Here is a 6000-nt window from a genome sequence, read left to right as displayed (position 1 = left end):
TGATAGCCAAGAAATCCAACCAGCAAGCAAGATACTGTTATTATTTTTATAGACAATATAATAATTATAATGTTTATAAAATAATAACAGTATAATTATTATAATGTTATTAACATTACTAATAGCAGTATTATAAGATAAAAGAAAATATTCCAAAAATCAAGGAAAGGGTAAAAAGGTGATATAGGTAAAACTAGTAACTAACAGACTAGTGATTAATTACTTGTGGAATTATTTATCTGTAAAGAATATTAATAAACTCACACAGTAGGCATAGCATGACTATACATACATGGGTTTAATTTGGACAGATGTACATGCAACTGCCACTTACCTTACAAAATATTACCATATATATTAATAAAAAGATGAAACTAGACGATTTCTGTTAAAATATAATATTCTCTTATAAGTGACTATACAATTCAAGTCATATTTTGCCTGCATCTCCCTAAACTAAGGAACCTTTCATGGACACATTTGTAATCATTATTCTAATATCTTTCATATCATTAAATAAAAAAATTGCCAAACCCTCAATGCTCCTAATATTCTGGTGTAATACTTGCAACTATTTCTTTCTTATTGTAACAGACATGCTAATACTCAATGATGTATACATTATGCTATTACTTACATAGTTAACAAGTACATTTTCATCAAAAGGCCACAGTTTTCTTTTGACCATGAATATCATACAGCCAACACTCATAAGCTGAGGAAAATGTAACTGAGCCCTTGGATATAACATCCGATTTGGAAACATTGTACAATTCCATCAAAGCTCTCACATCTCCTAAGGCATTATGAGCATCATATGATTTCTTAAGAACCATCTGCACTACTGTACTTTGTTTATAGTTTGGGAGCTTTGGGGAAAATTACCTTAAACTGAGCTATTGTATTTACAAAACCCAATATGTGTTGCTTAAAGCTATCTACAAGATTTTCTTCTTTAATTGCATAAAATAATCTCCTGTAATCAAATGCAGCATTGTGGGCATACAAAACAACAGGTGATCTTAACTGTATCCATTCCAGGAATTTGTGCAGTGCTTCTGAACGAGTAACTGCATATACAGGTTTGCCTCTGTATTTCAATGTATGTTGTTCAAAAGTTATGCCTGTAACTGCTGAAGCTCTTGGGTCTATTCTTTTGTTTGGTATTACATAAATGCTGAATTCCTCATTGTTGTCTGTTGCACCAATCTGTACAATATCACAGTCAATCCTAAGGGATGTGGTCTCCAGTCAAAGAAGACCTTGCTATGACCCTGCAAAATATTTATATCCATTTCCTCTAGCTTTGGCTTCTGTATCCTGCATTGTGTTTTATTTGAGCGTTTTGTAGTTACACTGGGTACTTTAATTTTTTTATTTTCTTTGGTATTTTTTCCAATATCTGAAATGCTGTGGAAACTTGTTTTCTTCTGTACTGGTTCATGATCACTTTTTCAATCATATTCCTTTTCCGCTTCTGTGATGGTCTCAATTTTTTTAATGGTTAGCTGTCCTGAACTCCATCACTACTTATAACATTAACTTCCTTATTCTTATTAATGTCATTTGTTGGCTGATGTGCATGGATCTCCTTTAGTAAATCTGAATTATCCTTTAGTGTTACTTTATTAACAATATTTGCTTCTTTATTCAAATTCTGAGAAGACTTTACAAGTTCACTTGACTTGTAAGCCAAAGTAGAGAATGTGTCTTTTAAATCCATGATGAGACGTCTTTTACTGAAGCTGATTTTACCTTCATGGCTGACATTTTTTTGTAATTCAAGACACCAAGCTCTTTTACACATGGTATGATCATTAAATGTATGTGGTGCTATAGCTAATATAAATGCCTCAAGTTCTTTTACACTGCTTCTGTGGTGATCAAGTACATGACTAAAGAGTTCCTCTAAGTACTGAACTTTTTTCAAGGTCAGTCCTTTATGTTTCTTCTGAAAACATTGTAAGTTGTCTTGAGATGCATTTTGACAGATGAAAAATCAGTCCACTCATTGATACCCAGACCATCGGACTTGAAAACGTCATTTCTCGCTTTGCTCTCCATTTTAATGCAGTTTACAGTACTATGAATAATTACAGTATAGAATAGTGTTATTATTTCTAAGATCAGACTACTAGTTTGACATCTTCTGCTTCTTTTTTATCAACACTATTATTTTAATCTGCTCTTCTTCTTGAACTGCCCATGTCTGAAAAAAAAAAGTGAAATCATACATCTCAATATAAATTCACCAACAGTACAACCTTTTCATTAACATGCAGGGCTACTACACACATTATACTGAATTGAATCATTTGATTTACAAGGTATTTCCAGAGTAGATATTACACCCTAAACCTACTGCACTCCCAAACCCTTGCCGCAGTTTTCAATATTTCCCAAAGAAAACTATAAATGGAAGATAATGCAATATTCCGCAGGCACAGAATCATGTTGTATATTGGTGAGATTAGTATCTTCATAATACCCAGCTCAAGCATAAGCATTGTATTTAAATTGGAAACTTCATTTTCCTTTATATATATATATATATATATATATATATATATATATATATATATATATATATATATATATATATATATATATAATATATATATATGTATATAATTATTGATTTTTATTCACAATTAACCCTATAAAAATAAAAATCCTGGAATAGTGGTTATCATTGGAGGTTCTGGTACTGTTCCTTGGTAATTACATAATATAAATTTTATTAACTGAGATTACATTTATCTATTTCTTTATTTGTTCATTTACTTTTTTGTTCCCCAGAACAATTAGCATACAAGGAAATAAAACACCTAAGAACATTTATCAGGTAGAAAAATGGGGAGTGTGTTGTGCTCTTTTGTTAAATTTTTAAGCCAATTTCCGATAAAAATAATAAATAGCGTTATTAAGCTACATCGAGACACGGAAGTTATCCATTTTTAACACTAAAATAATTAAACAGTGTGTATATTATATTCTCCACAAATAAAACTACAGTCTATATTTGTATTCAATCCCGATTTACTGGATTTAACGCCGAATCCACGTCAATATTTCAAATTTTTGCTTCGCCTGCAATCCATGAAAAAAAAAAAAAGTTGAATAACTCAATAAAAATCCTCACCCACTCCTCCAGAAGAAAAAAATATACAACGAGCTCCTACATCGTGTATTCAAACAGTTAAGTGAAAGAATGAAACACCCAGCTCGCTCCCAACCAAGAATATTCCCAAAAGAATGAAGAAAGAACCTTACAAATCTCGCGGAAACTGGAGCCTTCGTAACCAGCTTCGAATTGGCGGGGAATTTTTTATGAACCGATTGCTGTGTTTTGACTCATCCATACACTGCAATGCGTCGTTTTACATTTTGGGCCTTGTTTAATACATGGTGTGAATTTTCGTTGTACTGAATACAGCTTGAAACGGTGGTTTTGAAGGAGATAAGATGACGTTCGAACGTGAAGTTTTATTTGGTGAAAAGATGAAGTTCGTTTTGCGCATCACTATGGTAATTTTAACTATTATTTTTTTTATCATTATGTTAGGCTGGATCAGCCCTCACAAAAATCTTCGTATTACTTTACTCTTGTGATTCAATCCAAGATTATACTATTTTTTATTCCTATAACTTCAGTATGGCAACATTCTGTACCTGTATTCATCGCTGATCCTGGAATATCTTCGATATATGTCATTATTAATGATATACTCATTCGCATATATCACTATTGTCCAAAAAACTAAAGGTTCTTCTCTTAATAAGTAATGTACTTCTCGTGTCTAGTACTTCAAGTTATTTCAAAAAGTAAGTGTGGTTTCTTTTTGTTTCGTCTACCATTGTGCTTATCCCCATCTCTGTGGTGTGGTTCCCTTCTTGTTCAATGTCCTATGGTGTAGGAATGACAATGTGGGGTTAGATGAAACACTGTGTGCAAAAAGAACTTACACATTTATTTCGTAAAAATACATACAAATGGACTACAGTTCTTTAGCCTGTCGTCTACTAACTTCGGGGGGAGGAATAACTGGAATCTACAAATAACTCCTCACTAATACTAGGGATAATCTTAAATCTCTTTTTACAGTTCTTACGATTTATTTCTAGTGAGTTCCTGTAGTCAACACTGAATCACCTTTACTTAACGATGCGCCAAGCTGAACTGCCTTCAAAGGAAGCAAGACCCGAGGATGCCAGGTTACCTAGACAAGGGGCTGGTTGTTCGGTTGTATGAATGACGAGGCGACAGTTTCAGGAGGCGATTTGGTAGTTGGCTCTTATCTCAAGTTAAAGGAACCACCAAGATCGTCCACAAGAACTAGACCCCTAACATAAAGGCAACTTCTACAACCACAGCCTCACTACCACCAAACTCTAGTTTGTGGTTTTATGCCCTTTGATTTTCTTACCATCATAAGTAACTAAGGGTTACATTTTATCAACTAATGCATTAAAATAGCATAACTAGAGTATCACTGCTTCTGGGCTATAGCAATTATTATCACTATCATTATCACCGTTATTATTATTAGTAGAGTAGATAATTCCTAGTATTAGTAATAGTAGTAGTAGTAATAGTAGTACCCTTTAACGTCATTATTATTGTTATTATTAATGTTATTATTGCTATACTGTTGTTATTATTTTTATATTTATTATTATTATTATTGTTATTATTATTATTATTATTATTATTATTATTACTATTACTATTATTATTATTACTATTACTATTATATTATTATTATTATTATTATTATTATTATTATTATTATTATTATTATTATTATTATTATTATTATTATTATTATTATTATTGTCATTGTCATTATTATTACTATTATTGTTATTGTTGTTGTTATTTATATTATTATTGTTGCTGTTTTTGATGTTGTTGTCATCATCATCATTATTATTTTGATCATTATCACCATTTTATCATTATTATTATGATCATTATCACCATTTTATCATTATTATTATTGTTATTATTATTATTATTATTATTATTATTATTATTATTATTATTATTATTATTATTATTATTATTATTATTATTATTATTATTATTATTATTACAACTTCTACTACTACTACTACTATTAATACTATTACTACGACTGCTATTATCATTATCATTATTATTTTCATTATCTTTGTTATCATCATCATTATCATTATCATTATTGATGTCATTATTATTACTATTGTTATTATTGTCATTATCATCATTATTATCATCATTATTATTAAGTAGTGGTATCATTATTCTCATTACTATTGTTATTGTTATTATTATCGGTAATGTTATTATTATCATTTTCATTTTCTTTTCTGTCATTATATATTATTATTATTATTATCATTATTTTCATTATTATTATCATCATCAATCATCATCATCATTATAATTACCATTATTATTGTTATCATTATTATTATTACCATTATTATCATTGTTATTAGGTGTGTGTTTGTGTATATATATATATATATATATATATATATATATATTATATATATATATTTACCACATGTATTGTGTTTATTTGTTTGAGAAAATGCGTTTTTTTATCATCACGTGTTTTAATTTCTATTGTACTTAATGTATTCATCTTCACAAGTCACGAAACGAACTTAATATCCTCCTGGATTGAAGAAATCGACATTTGTCTGAACATATAGAAAATGTTAGACATCAACAGAATGTTTGTATATCGGTGCTTGAAAGAATTAGACCTAGTATCTGTGCATTGTCAGAGAAAATTCTTATTATTGTGACCAACTTAACAAGCAATATCAACTAGTCTTTGCTGACAGAAATGAAACTAACAAATGAGAGAAAATAGGAAAAGATAGTCTGAACTGAAACACAATAATGAAAAACGCCAAAATAAGGGAATAACGATACTTAATAACATACAAAATAACATCTCGGGAGGAAGAGAAGATTTCCAACAACTTTCACATGAATATATACAA

The 6000-nt window shown here is 29.7% G+C and overlaps 1 pseudogene; it reads right to left on the bottom strand.

Annotated features, from left to right (window-relative positions):
* Positions 1-532: 532 nt before the first annotated feature.
* Positions 533-3478, bottom strand: LOC119574265 (annotated as a pseudogene).
* Between the last annotated feature and the right edge of the window lie 2522 nt (positions 3479-6000).

The sequence above is a fragment of the Penaeus monodon genome, chromosome 6 (assembly GCF_015228065.2).
Source record: "Penaeus monodon isolate SGIC_2016 chromosome 6, NSTDA_Pmon_1, whole genome shotgun sequence".
Classification (NCBI taxonomy): domain Eukaryota; kingdom Metazoa; phylum Arthropoda; class Malacostraca; order Decapoda; family Penaeidae; genus Penaeus; species Penaeus monodon.
Note: the sequence above shows the minus strand (reverse complement) of the source record. Positions and strands in the feature narration are given on the sequence as shown.